This window comes from Ursus americanus, chromosome 19 (genome assembly GCF_024610735.1).
Source record: "Ursus americanus isolate L20-20 chromosome 19, mUrsAme1.1.p, whole genome shotgun sequence".
NCBI classification, from domain to species: Eukaryota; Metazoa; Chordata; class Mammalia; order Carnivora; family Ursidae; genus Ursus; species Ursus americanus.
This window is the reverse complement of record NC_142145.1, coordinates 56,254,121-56,275,948: the sequence shown is the minus strand read 5'-3', so window position 1 is coordinate 56,275,948 and position 21,828 is coordinate 56,254,121. Positions and strand designations below refer to the sequence as shown.

Sequence of the window (21,828 nt, the reverse complement as noted above, 5' to 3'; positions counted from 1 at the left end):
AGAATCACTCACCCATGCAAAAGGACAAAGTAATATAAGTAGGGAAGAAAGAAAGATTGCTAAATTAAAGTCTCCTGAAATGAGCTTTCGAGAATAACTCTAATGGTTTATTAAACTTGATAATATCAACACAGAAAAAGACCTATTCCAGACAACCAATAACCTGCTGAACTAGTTTACAAGTCAAACAAATTCAGCATTTTATAAATGCTCTTTATTAATAAACACCAAGCTAAAATTCATTAGAAGCAGCTTTTCCTTGTTTTTCTAGTTTTTAAAAATAAGCAGTAAACTAAGAGTCTCCAACCTAAATCTCTACAAGAGAACCCAAATACTAACTCATTAATATATTACATACTGAAACTCTACTCAGTATTAACCTACTATTTGGGAATGCCAAATTTTGTGAACAGTATCTGCACACACAATGTATTCTGTTCTTCAAATTTCTCAAAATTAAAGGATAAGAGTGCTCAGATCACAAGAGACCACTAAGCACCCCACACAATAAATGAAGAGACCCACACCAAAGCACGTTATGAAGTTTCAGAGCACAAGGGGATAGAAAGAGGATACTAAAATAGATTCCTCCAGGAAGAGCACTTACAAAGGATCAGGGACAATTTGCCAACAGGAACACTGGAAATTTAAAGACAGTAAAGAAAGTAGATTCTAAATTCTGAAAGAAAATTAGTTCCAAGCATATAGGGAGAATTGGGGCGCCTGGGTGGCACAGTCGTTAGGCGTCTGCCTTCGCTCAGGGCGTGATCCCGGTGCTCTGGGATCGAGCCCCACATCAGGCTCCTCCGCTGGGAGCCTGCTTCTTCCCCTCCCACTCCCCCTGCTTGTGTTCCCTCTCTCGCTGGCTGTGTCTCTCTGTCAAATAAATAAATAAACTAAATAAATAAATAAATAAGAAAGCAAGCATATAGGGAGAATAAAGACATTTTCAGACACACAGTGTCAAGGAAGGTACTTCCCATACACTTACTCAAGAATCCCAACGACCTGAGTGCAACCCTGGAAAGCAGCAAAGGCAGCCCCAGGAAAAGCAGGCATGTGACCAACTAGTGACACAGTTCACAGTGACACAGGAGGAAGAAGAGCTCCCGAGGACAATGAGATTTACAGACCTCTGGACATATGGAAAAGAATAGTAAGATCTGGTAAAGAGCTGCTGGAGCTTTTGGAATAAATCTGTCATAGGAACAGAATAGAAAAACAAATTAAAAATAAGAGATAACCATTAACTGTTAGGAAAATTAAAAAGTAGATGAGAAAACGAAATTGTATTCTACTGCCTGGCTCGGCATTACACAATATTTATCCAGTCATCATAACGAAAACAATGAACACTGATTCAGTCAGACACTGTGACAGGCATGATTATATCAGAGGGCTAAAGGGAGGGAATTCAGGAAAGGCTATGAGACCTAAATCATCATCTACCATAACACCCAGTTAATACACCATACCTAAAACTGGAATCTAAAAAACAAAATAAATAAATAAAATAGCAGTTTATCATTTAGAAATAAGGACATAAATAACAAAGAAATAGCTAAAAGGAAAAAAATAAGACTGGGGGATGCAAGAATGAGATAGGGTTTTACAGTGTCTTTCAGTACTGCACTGGGGGGCCTCCAAGATCACTCCATGACCCACATAACTGGGCACAGAGTCATACTCATGGCTGAGATTTAGTACATGAAAGGATGCAAACCAAAAATAGCCAAGGAAAAGGCAAGTGGAGAGAAGTCCAGAGGACACCAGGCTCAAGCTTCCAAGAATCCTCCTGCAGTGGGGTCACAGAAACAAGCTGAACTCTTCCTTCCAGCAACAGTAACATGTGAAGTGTCGTCTGCGGGGCAGCTCCTTAGACTGAGCCCAAGGTCTCTGTGGAGCCGAGTTATGTACCAGAATTCCAGACTCCCAGAAAGAAAGCAGGTATTCAGCAGAAACCACACCGCTTTTACCAACAGTTGAGACACAGTAAGCCACTATTCTCATTTAGGAAAGTTTTACATACTGTAGGAAACTTAATAGTCAAGTTCTCCAACACCAGCCAAGGACAGACCCGGCAGGCAGGTCTTCTGTGGACAACAGTCTCAGCCCCCTGTAGTAACTCTGCACAAGTACTATTTGATACCTTAAACTATCTTATGAATTTTTCTGATACATTTTTAAAACAAAAAAATCAGGCGCCTGGGTGGCTCAGTTGGTTAAGCATCTGCCTTCGGCTCAGATCATGATCCCAGAGTCTTGGGATCAAGTCCCACATCAGGCTCCCCGCTCAGTGAAGAGTCTACTTCACCTTCTGCCCCTCCCCCTACTCATGCTCTCTCTCTCTCTCTCTCTCTCTCAAATAAATAAAATCTTTAAAAAAAAACTTTAGAAAATCACGTCTTACAAAAAAGGAATACTGCCAATCTTACTTTTTTTTTTTTTTTAAGATTTTATTTATTTATTTGACAGAGATAGAGACAGCCAGCGAGAGAGGGAACACAAGCAGGGGGAGTGGGAGAGGGAGAAGCAGGCTCATAGCAGAGGAGCCTGACGTGGGGCTCAATCCCACAACGCCGGGATCACGCCCTGAGCCAAAGGCAGGCGCTTAACCGCTGTGCCACCCAGGTGCCCCTGCCAATCTTACTTTAAAATCATATAAAAGGGGCACATGGGTGGTTCAGTCAGTTAAGTGTCCAAGAATGACTGTAGCTCAAGTCATGATCCCACATCAGGCTCCATGCTCAGCCAGGAATCTGCTTGAGATTCTCTCCTCCTGCCTCTCCCCCGACTTGCACACACACACACACACACACACACACGCACACACTCTCTCTCTCTCAAATAAATAAATCTTTAAAAAATTAAAAAGAAATAAAAGAAAAGGGATTTCTCTTAAAATATCAATATTATTGTCCAAGAAAAAATTTTTTTAAGTTTATAAACAAAATGGGACAGATATAATCCTTCAGATGAAGCAGATAAAGTTTAGAGTAGTTCATATCATCAACAATGAAATTCCTCCCATGACAGTATGTTTGAGGTTTATGACCTGTGCCCAGGAAATGCAAACTCGTATTCACATTTACAGGATTGACAACACATCCCTATAGACCAACTGCCATCCAATTCAGCTGTTATATAATTAGTCCTTTCAGATCTTCTAACATTTGTTTAGGGCTGTACTTTAATAGAGATTAATACTCTTTATGTGAGTTACTGTTTCTTTTCTGTACCTTTCTTATATATTATTTATCAGACTTAATCTTTAGTTTCTTCCCTATCCCCAGGAGATTATCCAAACAAATAAACATTTAATTAGAGTCCCACAAGCCACTCACAGAAATTCACTGAATGACATAGTGATTTCATGTCTTCCACTCAGCTCCCCAACATTCTCAGTGTCACTGATTAAAACAATTTACCTAAGACAAGATATATGTGTAAAAGAAAATTTTAAAACGTAAAATTCGGAAGTTCATTACAATGAAAATGAACGTATGAATGCCTTTTCAATGCTGACATCTAACATACAGCTAATGACAAGAAAACAAAAAAACTGGTTAGTTCAGGAAACTGACATAATGCAATCTGTATAATCAACCTCCAGATGAGACCAAAAAAGAAACAGATTCATAAATACAGAGAACAAAACTAATGGTTGCCAGAGGGGACGGGGGTGGGCGGTTGAGCAAAATGGGTAAAGAGGAGTAGGAGGCACAGGCTTCCAGTTACGGAGTGAATAAATCACAGGGATGAAAGGTACAGCACAGGGAATACAGTCGATGGTATTGTAATAGCGTTGTATGGTGACAGATGGTAGCCACACTTGTGGTGCGCACTGTATAACATACAGAGTTGTGGAATCACTATTCTGTACACCTGAAACTAATGTAACATTCTGTGTCAACTGGACTTCAGTATCAAAAATAACAAAATAAAGAGCATAGCTTTAAAGTGAAAGTGAAAGTTCAGACTCTGCGCCTGGCACAGTCAGTTAAGCCTCGGACTCTTGGTTTCAGCTCAGATCATGACCTCAGGGTCCTGAGACTGAGTCCCCCCATCCCCCGGGGGCTTCCCACTCAGCAGGGAGTCTGCTCCTCCCACCTCTGTTTGCCCCTCCCCCTGCTCACGCACTCTCTAAAATAAATAATTAAAAAAAAAAAGAGAATGTCAGGTGTTAGAAAATGAGCAGCTAAAACATATAGAAAATAATTCCACCTTCTGCCTCCAAGGTGGAAGACTGGAAAGGACACAATTTAATCCTACATACAGCTGTCCAAATCAAAGAGTATGTATGTTTATTAAATATCAGGGGAAAACCCACACCGGACTATTGTCTTTAAGCAAAATCAAAAGTGCTATCACTAGCTGTCACTCTAATACAAAGGACAAAAAAGTTTTCTCATTTAAAAAATCATAATAAATATCACTCGGTACTTAACAGAGAAACAGAACATTTTTAAAGGAATGGTATATTCTTTAGGGGGCGTGCGGAGACAGGCCTCTTTCCTGCCACATTTCATAATCACATAATCTATTCTCAAGTAAATCTTAAATGAGAACTTAACTGGAGAGTGGAAGGACCAACAAACTTTATTTAACAATAACTTTTAAAATGCACACTATTGGGGGCACCTGGCTGGCTCAGTCAGAAGAGCATGCAACTCTTGATCTGGAGGTTGTGAGTTCAAGCCCCATGTTAGGTGTAGAGATTACTAAACAAAACAAAACAAAAACAGAAACAAAACAATAAACTTAAAATGCACACCACTGGTTACAACAGAAACTGGACAGAAGTATCTAGTCTATGGTTCCCAAACAGTGCGCTGAGGCACCCAGAGCATCATAAGCCAAGTCCATACAGGAGCCATGGGGTATCTTCAATTTGAGACAAACAGTAGCATCCAACATCTTTCAGACACCGTACAAACTAAAAGAAGTTCAGTTTCAACATTAGGTTGAATGACATTCCTTTCAATGACATATCTTTGTGAAGTGAGATTTTGGGGAGTAGTTGCCACAATTTTTTTTAAAGTACCATGCGAAAATCAACATGAGACAAGAAATGAGAGTGGCAATGTCCAATCTGATTACAAAGTATTAATATGTACAGTATCCAGCAGGCACAGGCAAACCATTAATTTATTTAAGAATGAAATAAAAATATTATTTTCTCTTTCAATTATTTTTTTTTCAGATGTCTACTAAATTGTCATGACATAAATACATATTAAGTTGTGTGAACCTAACAACATAACACACTATTAGGAACTATTAGGTATTTTGATTAGATGATACCAGGTCTAAGAGCAGAATATATACATGATGAGGCTGAAATACCATGTCATAAAATAAGTAAAGAGTTATGAAAGATGCTTGGAATCAAGTCAAAAGAAAGGACTCAGAAGCCAACAAGAAGATGCTCCCACTGACCAAAAATTAATAAAATAATTGCAGTGAACTAAAATGTATCAAATATATTTAAATCCATGAGTTCACAATGATACTCAAAAATAAAACTCATTGGTCACTTCGGAGGATACTAGAGAACCATCTCATTATTTACAATAGCTGGTAAATAAAGGGGGGAAAGCATTTATTCTGAATTTCCTATACAAAGTGTTGATGCAACAAGTTTCTTTTGGTAATATCTTCCACCTAATAAACAAAGAAATGAAGGACTATTGCCACTTAATCAGCAATTTAAAAATGGATACTGGCAATGCTTTTCAACAGCTGCTAAGATCTCACAAAGAAAAAGAAAGAAACTACACCTTAATGTTCTCTCTGATGGACACATATACCAGCCTTACAAAAATAAGCAAATAACCTTAATCTAAGACTCAAAATCTATAGGGTATAAAATTTAGTTTCTTTAGTTAATAGTTTGCAAGAAAAAGAGAGGGGAAAGAGGGAGAGTGAACATAAAAATTAAGAGATTTAAGACCAAGAATGAGAAGACAAGCCATAGAATGGAAGAAAATATTCTAAAGACTACAATATAGTAAAGGACTGTCATGTACAAAGAGTTAAGTACAAATAACTCTTGAAACTCAACAATAAGAAAACAAACCAATTTATAAATGGGCAAAAGACAAGAGACATCAAAGAAGATACATAAATGACAAACATGAAAACTGCTCCATATCATGTCCCTAAGGAATTGTAAACTGATGAACCTGATAAAACAAATCTAGATTTTTAAAAAATTATTTTTCTTTAAGGGGCGCCTATGCGGTTGTTGGTTAAATGTCTGCCTTGGACTCAGGTCGTGATCTCAGGGTCCTGGGATCGAGCCCCACATCAGGCTCCCTGTTCAGAGGGGAGTCTGCTTCTCCCTCTGCCCCTCTCCCTGCTTGTGGTCTGTCTCTCTCTCTCTCTCATATAAATAAATAAAATCTTTAAAAAAAATTATTTTTCTTAGAAAAACTGTTTTTTGTAACTATGTATGATGATGGATGTTAACTAGGCTTCTTGTGATCATTTCCCAATGTACACAAATATGGAATCATTACATTGTACACCGGAGATAAATAAAATGTTATATGTCACTTATACCTCAATTTTAAAAAACTACCAGGAAAAGAAAGCAAGCAAGCATACCTATTAGATTGCCCAAAATCCAAAACACTGACAAAACTAAAAGCAGGTAAGGATATGGAACAAAAGGAATTCTTATTCAGTGCTGGTGGGAATGCAAAATGGCAGTCACTTTGGAAAACAGTTCGGCAGTTTCTAAAAAAAATAAACATACTCTTTCCATACGATGCAGCAATCACACTCCTAAGTGTTTTGGTATTTACTGAAATAAGTTAAGAGAATTTACGTACACATATAAACATATACATAATATGTTTATGGTAGCTGAGGCGCCTGGGGAGCTCAGCTGGTTAAGCACTGGACTCTTGGTTTCAGCTCAGGTCATGATCATGCTCAGCATGGAGTACGCTTGGGATTCTCTCTCCCCTCTCCCCTCCCCCCTCCCCTAACCCTCTGCACACCCGCACCCCGTTTGCACGCACACACTCTAGCTTTCTCTTGCCTTCTCTCTAAAACAAACAAACAAAAAAGATGTTAATGGCAGCTAACTTAAGAGAATTACATTCATTCATAATTGCAAAAACTTAAAAGTAACCAAGATGTCCTTTGGTAAGTGAATGGATAAACTGTGGTAAATCCAGATAATAGAATTCAGTGCTAAAAATAAATGAGTGGATTCTTAAATGGAGGAAGAATTGTAAGCACCTATTACTAAGTGAAAGAAGCCAACTTAAAAAGGCTACATACTGTACTGATTCCTATTATATGACATTCTGGAAAAGGTAAAACTATGGAAACTGCTAAAAGATCAATGGTTGCTGTGGCTGGGGGAGGGGAGGAGGAAGCGAAGGAAGAACAGGCAGGGCACAAAGGATTTTTAGGGCAGTGAAAACACTGTGTGATACCATAATGATAGATACATGTCCTTATATATTTGTCCAAACCCACAGAATGTACAACACCAAGGGTGAGCTTTAATGTAAACTATGGACTGGGTGATTATAATGTGTCAATATAGGGTCATCAAGCATAACATGTACCACTCTGGTGGGGGGGGGGTGCTGATAACGGGGAGAAGGGGGTATATGGGAAATCTTTCTTGTTCTGCTCAATTTTGCTCTGAACCTAAAACTGCTTTAAAAAGTCTTTTAATTAAAAAAAAAAAAGTAACGTTAAGGAAAACCTGAGGAAACTAAATTCTATGTCATAATATACTCTTTAACATACATTTAAAAGTATATTAATACTGAAATATCAAATAAGAGTATTATTTATACTCAGTAAATAGCAAACAACAGTATAAATATGTATTAAATATACATTTAAGACTATAATATACTCATAATATACATTTTTTTTAAGTGCTAAACGTAAGTTGAAAAACTTAGATGGTATCTGCTGCTTTTCAATTGTTTGTTACCATACTAGTAGGATACAAAATGGACTTCAATGAGCCTTTTCTCCATTTTTATATTCACACTTTTGTTTTCCATAAGTTTCCTAAGCAGAAAGTCAAAGTTCTTGATTCACTATTTCGACTTCAGGAGAAACTACTTAAAATTACCGCTATAATTTATGAATCTTCCTTACAAAGTCTTCTTCACAGTGCAGGGAAGGGGAGCTTTCTTTCCTCATCTTCCCCAGCTCTCTTTTCTCTTTAGTAGCTCCTTATCCAGCTCTATTTATCTAAAAGCACCCACCACTGGCAGGTTAGTGAAAGATTCCTATTTATGAAAAGGTTAAGAGGAAAGTCCTGGTCACACAAAACCACTATTCCAGTAACTGACACACACACCCCATTTTTAAACAACGGCAACGGTATGCAGTTATATTCTCAACCTGTCACAATATCTGCCTCTCGATTTTTAGTGCTTTTGAATTAATTTAACAATCAATTCATAATGAACTGCCATATTTCATTACATCATGGTATTAGCTCTGAAAGCAACTCCAAATGAGTTTTACTAATATTTTTGTTTTCAATAATCTTTTACGTAAAAGCTTAGTTTTTAAATATTTGTACTTTTCAAGGCAACCAGTTTTAAGGACTTCACTCAAATATAAATAGGTCTAGTACCTGGCACACAGCAAGTGCTCAACAAATACAAATTTCCTTGCTCCATGTGTTTAGAATAGTGGGGTGCATGTGTGGCTCAGTTGGTTGGCCAGCTCTTGATTTTGGCTTGGGTCATGATCTCAGGGTCATGAGATTGAGCCCTGCATCGGGTTCCTCGATTAACGGGGAGTCTGCTTGGGATTCTTTCTCTCCCTCTCCCTCTGCCCCTCACCACTGCATGCTCTCTCTCTCTCTCTCTCTAATAAATAAATCTTAAAAAAAAAAAACTGTTTAGAATAGGACGTTTACATATTTGGGGTACCTGGGTGGCTCTGTCGGCTGGGTGAATGACCTGTGATTTCGGCTCAGGTCGTGATCTCAGGGTCATGGAATTGAGCCCTGCATCTGAGTGCGGAGCCCACTTGAGATTCTCTCTCTCCCTCTGCCCCTCCTCCTGCTCATGTGTGTGCACTCTCTTTAAAATAGTCTTCTTTTAAAGGATACATACTTATATGTATCCTTTGTATGTGCATACATACATTCTTTGTATGTATATAAAACATCTCTGCAAGAACATACTAAGAAATGCTATTCCTTTGGTACTATCTTTAATGACTGAGAAAAACACAACTGTATTATTTGTCTCACCCAGGCCCCTTCTCTCTGTAAGGAAACTGGGAAATACCCTGATGGAGAGATAATTTGGTATATAAGAAGTATATGGGCTCTGAAGTCTGAGAGATGATCTGTATTCAAATCTTAGCTCTGTCTGGAACACAGCTATGGATTTTGACTGAACACCATCAACTTTCAGGGACCAAATTTCCTTATCTGTACAAAAGAATGTTGACATCTGGCAAGGCGTTCCCAAGATAAATAAAATGAAATTCCTCATATACAGTAGATAGTCAGTTAGCAGTAATATTAGCCAATATTCAATTGTGCTATTAATTAACTATAAAAAAGAGCATAAAGATGTTTGGACAAAACTTGCCATTTTCTAAACTATATTTCTCCCTTTTACAAGACTATGAAAAAGGAAGCTTTTTCTGCCTTTTCTCTTTGTCCATTTGAAAACCCTTCAAAAAATCTTAAGTACATTTTTTAAAATATTTTATTTAAGAGACAGACAGCACGAGTGGGGAGGAGAGAGAGAAGCAGGTTCCCCAGTGAGCAGGAGCCCGATGCGGGGCTTGATCCCAGGACCCCAAGATCACGACCTGAGTGGAAGGCAGATGCTTAACTGACTGAATCACCCAGGCGCCCCTTTTAAGTTCATTTTGAAAACATCATAAACAAATTCTTTAACAGTTTTATTACAAATCATTAACATTTTTAAAAAGACTTTGAGAGAGACAGTGAGCACACATGCACAAGCAGGGGACCGGGGGGCGGGGGGGAGTGGGAGAGAAAATCTCAAGCAGACTTCCTGCTAAGCGCCAAGCCTGACACAGAACTCAATCTCACGACCCTGAAATCATGACCTGACATCAAAGGAAGAGTTGGACGCTTAACCAACTGAGCCACCCAGGTGTCCCTAGAACATGACAAATATTTTATAAAATTTTCTTAAAAAGGAAAACAAAAAAACGATAGAAGGTATAAATACAAAATACACACAAAAAAAGACATTTTTAAAAACGGAGGTGGCTGGGTGACTCAGTCAATTAAGCATCTGACTCTTGATTTTGGCTCAGGTCATGATCTCAGGGTTGCGAGATCAAGCCCCGTGTCAGGCTTCATGCTCCATGCTCCATGCTCTGCTTGAGATTTTCTCTCTCTCTCTCTCCCCCTCTGACCCTCCCCCCACCCTCTCTCTCTAAAATAAATAAATAAATCTTTTTTTAAAAAATATTTTTAAAATGAAGGAATAGGAAATTAAAGAGATGCTCTTTCTCAACCACAAATTTTCTGAAGATGAACAGGTCTAAATACCCAATAATGGAAAGGTGTGAAGAAACAAACACCCTCATATACTACTGGTGAAAGTGTAAACTGATACATTTAAAAGGGCAATTTAGCAAAACCTATCAAAAATTAATATTCTCACCTAGCAATTCCACTATCAAAACTTTATCCACAAATTACACAAAGTAAGCAAAAATGTAATTAAAGGGTGCTTACGTAGTGTTTATAACAGCCAGAAAACCTTTATTTATATTGCATCTCTTTAAGCACCTAAAATCCTTGAAAAATAAAGCACTGAGAAAGAGAATACTCTGACCCATTGTATGCTACGTGAAACATGAAATTCACTTTATACTCATACATACAGGTAGCCTAAAAACAAGTGTAGTATAATAAATAGATGGGAGTAACGTTGGCAAAATGCTGGCATAAGAAACAGCAAAAGCAACAAAAAACTGTCAGAATCAACTTTTCCAGAACACCAGAAACTAAACCAAAAGCTTATAGCAATCCAGGGGGTACTTATTCAAGAAAAACAGCTAAATCTTAGTAAGAACATAGGCCTTTGCGGCATTTAACTTACTCTCGTCCTGTCCTGGGCTAGATCAGTGGTGGCTGCAAAAACAACAGCCCATATTCCTGGTACTACTGGTACAGCAAAACAAACCTCATTTGGAAACAAACTGAAATCATTTGTTTTGACCAATCTAATGGCTCCCTGGAATACATGTGAAAAGTCTTGCTTTAACTCACCTAATGCTGCTAATTCAGACATCCCCCAAGCTAAAGCTACTAAAGGACACAAGGGATGTTTGTCAAAAACATATACAAGCAGACGTTTTCAGTACTTGCTGCCTGATGCAATAAATAACAGTTGGTGCAAATAAACTGACCAAAACCTTGAGAGGAAAGGCTGTGCAATGAGCTATTTTGAGAAATAAGGACCTTGAACAGCTTCAACAGATTCCTGGGAATCTAGGATGCAACATGCATGCCCAGAGCTGTGCACATGCTCAGGAATTTTGCCAGCTCTTGGTTGACAGTTTTTTTCTTTCAGTACTTTGACTATGTCATTCCACCACTTCCTGGCCTCTACGGTTTCTGGTAAGAAGTTGGAACAGTCAGCTGTTAAATAATACTGAGGATTCCTTGTATGTGAGGAGTCACTTCACTCCTGCTTCTTTCAAGATTCTCTCTTTGTCTTTCAACTGTTTGATTAAGATTGTCGGTGTGGATCTCAATGAGTTTATCCTACCCAAGAAGTCCCTACACTCTCACTTCTGGATGACCTTGACCTCTACGCAAACAGGAAATTAAGGCTAACCAGAGTTGTAGGGTGGCTGAGTGCTCAAGGAATAAAATATTCCAACAGAAGCACAACACCCTTCTGAAGATATTGGGAGACATTTTTGGTACCAAATGTTTAAGGAAATACCTGTCCAGGGCGCCTGGGTGGCACAGCGGTTATGCGCCTGCCTTCGGCTCAGGGCGTGATCCTGGCGTTATGGGATCGAGCCCCACATCAGGCTCTTCAGCTATGAGCCTGCTTCTTCCTCTCCCGCTCCCCCTGCTTGTGTTCCCGCCCTCGCTGGCTGTCTCTATCTCTGTCAAATAAATAAATAAAATCTCTAAAAAAAAAAAAAAAAAAAAAAAGGAAATACCTGTCCAATCATTAGCTGACAGAACACAGACACAAACTTCAGTGGGCACACATGACAAATACGTACTTTACAAAATTAGTTCAGGAAAGTTCTTAAACTAACAACAACTACAACTACAACTAGCAACACTTCTGGAGAAAGAGGAGCCTAATTTCCACAGCTGCCATATTATAATACTCAAAATGTCCAACTTCAACAAAAAATTACACGCATATAAAGAAACAAGAAGGAACAGTCCATACACAAGGGAAAAAAGCAATCACTAGAAACTCTCCTTAAGGAAAACATTAGACTTAGTGGACAACGACTTTAAATCTGTTTTAAATATGTTCAAAAGCAAAAGGAAATTATGCCTAAAGAACTAAAGGAAAGCATAAGAACTCTGGCTCACCAGATGAAGAATATTAATAAAGAGAAATTATTTTTAAAACAATCAGATAGAAATCCTGGAGTTGAAAAGTATAACTGAAATGAAAAATTCACTATAAAGGCTCAACACCAGATTTGAGAAGGCAGGACAAAGAACCAGTAATCTTAAAGAGAGGTCAACTGAAATATATCTGGGGATCAGACACAAAAATTAATGAAGAAAATATAAGAAAGCCTAAGAGATTTGTGGGACACCATCTGGCACACCAAGCATAATGGCAGTCCCAAAAGGAGAGGAAAGAGAGAAAAGAGCAGAAATATTTGAAGAAATAGTGACTAAAAATGTCTCAAACTTAATGAAATATATTAATCTATATATCCAGGAAGTTCTCCAAACTCCAAACAGGAGAAATTCAGTGAAATTCACACTGAGGCACATCTTCATCAAGCAGTTCAAAGACAAAGAGAGAATCTTGAAAGAAGCAAGAACGAAGTGACTCATCACATACAAGGGATCCTCAATATCATTAACAGGTGACTTCTCATCAGAAACCATAAAGGCCAGAAGGCAGTGGGACGACATAATCAAAGTTTCAGAAGGAAAAAACACTAACAATCTTTATCTTGTAAAATTATCAACTGAGAATCTTTATCTTGTTAAATTATCCTTCAAAATTGAACGAAAAAAACAATACATTCTCAAAGGAAGAAAATCTGAAAGAATTCATTGCTAATGGATCTATCCTACAAGAAATGCTAAAGTGAGTCCTTCATGCTGAAATGAAAGGACACTAGACAGTAACTTGAATCCACATGTAGAAATAACGAACATTGATAGAAGTAACTACATAGGTAAATATAAAAGACATATCAAAACATATTATATCAAATATAAAAGACATATTAAGACATTCCTCTTGGGGCGCCTGGGTGGCACAGCAGTTAAGTGTCTGCCTTTGGCTCAGGGCGTGATCCCCGTGTTCTGGGATCGAGCCCCACATCAGGCTCCTCCGCTATGAGCTTGCTTCTTCCTCTCCCACTCCCCTGCTTGTGTTCCCTCTCTCACTGGCTGTCTCTATCTCTGTCAAATAAATAAATAAAATCTTTAAAAAAAAAAAAAAAGACATTCCTCTCAAGGTTTTTGGTCCAAAGACATACACTTTCAAAAGACAGTATAAATGTATTTTCCAGGCACCTGGGTGGCTCAGTTAGTTAAGTGCCTGACTTGAGCTCACATCATGATCTCAGGGTACTGGGATTAAGCCCCGCATCCGGGTCCCTGCTCAGCAGGGAGTCTGCTTGTCCCTCTCCCTCTGCCCCTGCCCCCACTTGTGCGCACATGCGTTCTCTCTCTCTCTCCCCCAAATAAATAAAATCTTTAAAAAATTTAAAATATAAATGTATTTTTCATCTGTATCTCTTTTCTCCTTTTTGATTTGAATGACAGTTGCATAAAGGAACAATTTTTTATCAGATGGGCATACAATGTATAAAGATACAACTTGTGACAAAAGCACCATAAGGGGGAGTGGAGCTATAGGAGTACAGTTTTTATACACTGATGAAATTAAAATGGTATTAATCTGAACTAGACTATTACAAATTAAAATGTTAATTGTAATCCTAGGGCAACCACTAAGAAATAACTCAAAAATATATAGTAAATAAGATACAAGGAATTAAAATAATACACTGCAAAGAAACACAGAAGGCAGTAATGGAAGAATTGAAGAGTAAAAAAGATATAAAATATATAGAAGACAAACAGCAATAACGCAGAAATTCCTCCTAATCAGTAATTACTTTAAAGGTAAATTGGTTAAATTCCTAAAATTAGAAGGCAGATAGTGGCAAAACCGATTTTTTTTTTTTTTAAAGATCCAACTATATGTTGCCCACAAAAGACTCAAGTTCTAAGACACAAGCTGTGTGCCTTAAACGGATGGGGGTGCCTGGGTGGCTCGGTCAGTTGAGTGTCTGCCTTTGGCTCGGGTCATGATCCCAGGGTGCTGGGACTGAACCCTGCATCGGGCTCCCTGCTCAGCACAGAGTCTGCTCTCCCTCTCTATCTGACCCTCCCCCCCACACTTATGCTCTTGCGTGCTCTCTCTCTCAAACGAATAAAAAAATCTTTTAAAATTTAATTTAATTTAAAAAAGAAAGTAAAAGGATGGAAAAAGATACTTCATGCTAACAGTAACCAAAAGAGAGCTGGGATGACTAACTATACTAATTCCAAACAAAATAAACTTTAAGACAAAATCTATTACAAGAGACAAAGAATACTATATAATGATAAAAGGGTAGGTCTGTCAACAAGATAACAATTATAAATGTATACACACCTAATAACAGAACCCTAAAAGACATGGAACAAAAAAACTGACTATAAATTGAAAGGAGAAACAGTTCAACAATAGTTGGAAGACTTCAATATCCCCCTTTTGATAATGAATAGACCAAGTGGACAACACCAATAAGGAAGAGAGACTTGAACAATACTTTAAACAAACTCTACCTAACAGACATCTACAGAACACTCCACTCAACAATAGCATAATACAGATTCATCTCAAGTGCACTTGGAACATTCATCAAAACATAGTTATGTTGGGCCCCAAACAAACTTGAATAAAGTTTGTAAGACTGAAAGCACACAAAATATGTTCTCTGACCACAATGAAATGACACTGAAAATCAAAAATAGAAAAAAGTGTTTTTAATTAAAAAATATGTAGAAATACAGGGGGGCGCCTGGGTAGCGCAGTCGTTAAGCGTCTGCCTTCGGCTCAGGGCGTGATCCCAGCGATCTGGGATCGAGCCCCACATCAGGCTCCTCTGCTGGGAGCCTGCTTCTTCCTCTCCCACTCCCCCTGCTGTGTTCCCTCTCTCGCTGGCTGTCTCTATCTCTGTCAAATAAATAAATAAAATCTTTAAAAAAAAAAATATGTAGAAATATTAACAAACATTTAACAGAACATCTGACAAAGTAGGGATAGAAGGCAACTGATAAAGAGCATCACTGAAAAACCCACAGGTAACATTACAGTTAATGGTCAAAGACTGGAAGCTTTCCACCTAAGACCAGGAAGAAGACAAAGAGGTTTGCCTTGCCATTTCTATTCAACACCGAACTGGAAGTTCAAGCAATGACAATTATGAAAAAAAAAAAAAATCAATAAATAAAATGCATGCAGGGGCACCGGGGTGGCTCAGTTGGTTGGGTGTCTGCCTTCAACTCAGGTCATGATCTCTAGGTCCTGGGATTGAGCCCCACATCAGGCTCCCTGCTCAGTGGGGGAGTCTGCTTCTCCCTCTCCCCCGACCCCCCGCTCGTGTGCACACATTAAATGAATAAATAAAATCTTTTTAAAAAGTAAAATAAAATGCATTCACATTAGGAAAGAAAGAAGTAAACTGTCTCTATTCATTCACAGATGACATGATTTACACAGTAAACCCAAAAGAATATACTAGGAAATTATTGGAGCTAATAAATGAGTTTAACAAAGTTACAGGATACAAGATGAAGACAGAAAATAAACTATATATCCACACACTAGAAACAAAGACTCCAAAAACAAAATTTAAAAAAAAATCCATTTGCAGGGGTAAAAGGTACAACATAGAGACTACAGCCTTTTCACAGACTGGAAGTCACAAAGTAACTCAAAGGGATGTACAGATTTAAAGCAAACTCTATCAAAATTTCAACAATCTCTTTTGCAGCAACAGAAAAGCTGATCCTCAGTTTAATATGGAATTGCAACGGGCCCTAAATAGACACAAAGAATAAGCAAAAAGAACAGAGTTGGAAGACTCAGACTTCCTGATTTCAAAAGGTAATACAAAACTAGAGTAACCAAAACAATGTGGTACTCACATTAGTATAAACATAAAGAACTATGGAATCGATTTGAGAGTCCAGAAATAAACACAAACATCTATGGTCAACTGATTATCAACAAGGGTGTCAAGACTATTCAATGGGGAAAAAAATGGTCTCTTCAACAGATGGGGATGAAACAACTGGCTTTCCACTCAGAATGAATCAACACCTGAATATAAAACCTAAAACCAAAAACTTTTATAAGAATTTTCATATCCTTGGATTTGACAATGGATTCTTAGATATGACACCAAAATTATGTGTAACAAAAGAAAAAAAATTTATAAGCTGTATCTCAACAAAATTTAAAAATTTTGTACATCAGAGGGTACTATCAAGAAAGTAAAAAGAGAACCTGAAGAATGGAAGAAAGTATTTGCACATCCTATTCTGATAACGGTCTATCATCCAGAATATATAAAGGAACTCTTTTTTTTTTTTTAAGATTTTTTATTTATTTATTCGACAGAGACAGAGACAGCCAGCGAGAGAGGGAACACAAGCAGGGGAGTGGGAGGGGAAGAAGCAAGCTCATAGCGGAGGAGCCTGATGTGGGGCTCGATCCCAGAACGCCGGGATCACGCCCTGAGCCGAAGGCAGACGCTTAACCGCTGTGCCACCCAGGCGCCCCTATATAAAGGAACTCTTAAAACTCAACAACAAAAAGACAAATAACCCAATTTTAAAATGGGCAAATAACGAATATTTTTCCAAAGAAGATAGGCAAATGGCTAACAAGCACATGAAAAGATGGTCATCATCAAATCAAACCCACAATGAGATACCAATTCACACCCACTAGAATAGCTAAAATTTTAAAAGCTAGAAAATAACAAGTGTTGGTGAAGATGTGGAGATAGCAGAATCCTTACACTGCATAATGAAATGATGGGAAACAGTTTGGCAATTCCTCAAAATGTTAAACATAAGAATAGCCATATGATCCAGCAATTCTATTCCTTGGTATACACCTAGGAGCAACATACATCCACACAAAAACTTGCACATGAATATTCATACCAGCATTATTCACAAAAGCCATAAAGTAGAAACAACTCAAATAGTCACCAACTGATCAATGGATAAACAAAACATGGTATAACCAGGCAATGGAAGATTATTTGGCAATAAAAAGAAATGAAATCCTGGTATATGCTATAATATGGATAAACCCTGAGAACATTATACTGAGTAAAGGAAGTCAGTCACAAATGATCATATATGTGATTCCATCTATATGAAATGTCCAGAATAGGCAAATCCAGAGACAGCAGCAGATCAGTGGCTACTAATGGGTGGGAGGAGAGGGAATGGTGAGTGATAATGAGTAAAAGGTTTCTTTTTTGAGGTAATGAAAACATTCTAGCGTTGACTGTGGAGATGGCTGCACAATTCTGTGAATATACTGAAAGCCACTGAGTTGTACACTTTAAGGGGATGAATTTTACATCATATGAATCACATTTCAATTAAACTGTCATAAGAAAAAAGCAGGTTCAGTCCTTGCCATGTTAAAAATCACTCTCTCAAGCCTTTTTACCGTCTGCTAACACCTCTTTCCATTCTTCCCTTCACAGCTAAGATTTGTTTATTCTTGAACTAATCCACATTTACTTTCTTCACTCTCTGATCTCCCATTAACTTCTCAATTCAAAGAAACTAGCTCCTTCCCCAAATGGTAGCGTTACGCAGAATGTTACAAAACTGCTTTTACTTAGTTATCAAATTCAACAGACTCCTAATAATCCTTGTTTCACTCAAGTTCTCAAAGCATTTGAAGTATAGCTTTCTTAAATTTTTTTCTTTTTTTCTGGAGAGTTGGTTGTGAAGCATAGCTTCCTTTTGAAATGATTCCATTTTGGATTCTGTGACATTTTCTCATGATTTCTCTTAATCTCTAAACACTTAGGAATTTCCCTTTCAGGTCTTCTTCCTCAATTTAGCTGTAAATGTTCTCCATTGTCTATTTCCAGAACTATTCTCCACTGGTAAAGTCTTCCTACATGGTATTATGTAAATCAAAGGTTGCAGCTATCACGTATAATATTGCCTGCTGACTCTCATAGCAAGATCTGACTCCAAACCCACACCCCAACTCTGTAGCTGATGTTTCCACCTGGATGTTTTACGGACAACTCCCACTTGATATTTCCAAAAGCTAAAACACTGTTCCTCCCCAAGCCTGCTCCTCTTCCTTAAGTCCCTTTCTCAGTACAGAGCTGGCCCTTAAACATGGGTTTGAGCTTTGTGGTAGCTACTCAGATGTGGTCTTTTTTTTTTTTTTTTTTTTTTTTTTTTTGATAAATACAGTACTGTACTATAAACATATTTTTGTCTTTATTATTTTAGTAAATTTTCTTTTCTCTAGTTTTATTGTAAGAATACAGTATATAATACATATAACATGTATGTGTTAATTGACCTTATGTTATCTGTAGGACTTCAATCAACACCAGGCTATTAGTAGTTAAGTTTTGGGGGAGTCAAACGTTGTACATGGATTTTAGACTGCAAGGGGGGTTGGCACCTCTAACCCCCACGTTGTTCAAGGGTCAACTTCACTCTACCACTGTCTGTTCAATGGCCCAAGTTAAAATCCAACTGCAACTGAATCCTATGAATTCTACCTTCTAAATGTTTCTGCTGTTAACCTATGCCTTTGTATCTCCACCGACTCTATTTTAGGGCCTTGTCACCTCAATTATTACAAAAACTCCTAGCCAGTCTTTCTGCACCCTGACGCATCTTCCCTCCATCCCTTCCGAAATCTGCATTCTACAATACCAGAATGATCTTTCCAAGAGGAAAACCTTATCATGACTCTTTCCTGATTAAAATTCATAAACTCTATTATTATCTACAAGGAAAAAATTCTAGAATGCTTAGAATGTCATGCAATACTCAAGGATCTATCTGTGCAGCGTCATCTTGTGCTACTCACCACCATAAACCCAATGCTATACTTGCAGAGAATGACTTCTGGCTCTTCAAAGTGTTCCATGCTCTCCCTAATCACATCCAGCTTTCCTTCTGCCTTAAGTTCATTTCCCTCATTTTCTTTCTTTTTTTAAAAGATTTTATTTATTTTTATTTATTTATTTCACAGAGAGAAAGCGAGAGAGCACAAGCAGGGGGAACTGCAGAGGGAGAAGCAGACTTCCTGATGAGCAGGGAGCCCAATGCAGGGCTCAAACCCAGGACCCTGGGATCATGACCTGAGCCAAAGGCAGACACTTAACTGACTGAGCCACCCAGGCACCCCTTGTTTCCCTCATTTTCTGCCTTAGTCATGCCTAAACCTTTAAGTTTAAGGACACAAAGCATAAAGTACCTAATGTGACACACAGCAAGGAGTTAAAATGGGCTGAGCTGGCTTAGGCTTCTGTTTTCTTTATCCTGTCTCAGTGACTTGTATTTACTTACAAGATAAAAATTGAAACTACTTCAACTGTGTATAAGACTATCCATCATTTGGCCCCTGCCTACTAGCTACACCTGCAGATCCTACAACTCATTATGGAAGCTTAGACTCCCATGCTTCTGTTTACACTGTTCCTTCTACCTAAATGCCCATCCTTACTGTTTTCATCCCCACCTATACATACTTTTTCCTTACCACTGCGACCTTCCTCAATCTCTCCTTCTCTTCCCTTAGGAAACTGATCACTATCTCCTTTGTATACCCTCTACACCCCCATACTTTCTCCAAAGTAACCTTAAAAACATATTGTACTTGCAAACAGTTCAAGTAAGAAATAAAGCCTTATCATCCAGAAAGCAGGGGCACTGCTTTATCCATCCGTAAGTCCTCTTCACCTGGCATAGTACCTCCTACACAGTAATTCCTCTACACAAAATGACCCCCATTCCTCCTTATTCCTTCCACATATACTGACTTAAGTTTCTATCACGAAGTTTCTTCCAAAAAAGAAAGAACATACTTTTGGGTTACATTCAGGCCCAATCTCCCCTTGCCAAGCAAACAGCCATGCAAATACAAGTGTACAAATTAAAGTTAATATTCATTTTCTGATAACACGTCTAGTTTTCTAAATTAGATCTAAAATGAGAGATACTATTTTGAAGAGAGCAAATTAAGTTACGTCATATTTGCTTCAAGATACTTTGTTCAAAGAATTACTTCTCAGTGGTTACTGTTAGTCTACCCCACTTAAATCTATGGGTCACTTTGAAAAGTGGGAACCACTCTAACTCCCTTCCTACCTCTCCTACTGCCGGTACAGTTGACAGCAATTACTCATTTTCAGAAAGACACTCAGAAAGGAACAATTAAATCACCAAGACAACTAGGAAGGCGTCAAGAGAGGTTACTTTTCTTATTCACAGTCCCATTTTTTTCATTTAGAAGGGCTGCCCCTATAATCACAAACCAAAAGTAAGCTTGCTCCTTATCACCACTTAAATACTTTATGAATAACTGCCAAGTATGATGGAATGCTACCGAAAGTGCTGCACCATGTGAACATGCCCACTCCACTCTACAAAATATTCAGTGAAAGCTTTTCAAACGAGGCTAGATGGTGTGTGAACTCCATGTCCAAAAGACTGTACTTCTCCTACAGTGCACAAAGTATCTCGAGTTAACATTTTAATTATTTTCAAGAACTCTACTAGGCCTTAGAGGAAACAAGCTGCTTGGTCAAGAGGGAGGCTCTGAAGTCATGAACCCCAAAACTCGAAACACGGTAATTATTTCAGGTTGACTGGGGCGTGGAATATTTTGTAAAACCTGTTTCACTCTCATAACGATAAATTTAAAAAAGAAAAAAAAAAGGTGACCTCAATAACAGCATTTTGGCACAAGCATACTTGAAAATGAGTTGTAAAAATAATTCTCAACTCCGTCCATTCGCACTGAAACCTGAACGAAAGACGGCAGCACCCAAAGGAGCCCCACAGCTTCCGTGCCAGGGGTGGGAAACATTAAGAGCCTCTTCCTAGTTCACTGGGCAAGTCCTGGAGACGGGTCAATATTCCGAGTGTGATTTTAAAAAATAGTGATTATATAAAAGACAGAATCCCCTCTCCTCCGTTCCGGTGCCCAAGAGCTGCCCTAAGGCCTGGAGACTCAAGTGGGGAGGGGCCCGGTTCCTGACTCTCCTCCTCCGGACCCCGAGAGCACCAAATCACAAATGCGGATGCCACGAGGGAGGCCCGGCCGGCAAGGGGGAGAAACGACCGGCAACGGAGCGAGAACTGGGGAGAAGCCTGCCCGGGATGAACCCGCACTCGGGGCAGCCACGCCCCCCACCCCCAACTCCCGCTCCGCGCGCGGCGAGCCCCCAGCCCCGCACGCTGCCTGACAGACGCCGCTGCGAGGTGGGTGCGGAGAGGGCTCCCCGGGCACGCGAGGGGCACCGCCACGACCTCCGCAAGCC

General features: G+C 38.7%; 1 protein-coding gene across 2 annotated transcripts in view; it reads right to left on the bottom strand.

Annotated features, from left to right (window-relative positions):
• The window catches only part of RALBP1 (ralA binding protein 1), a 54,056-nt gene that overhangs the window by 31,548 nt on the left and 680 nt on the right, over nucleotides 1-21,828 (bottom strand). The window lies entirely within an intron of this gene.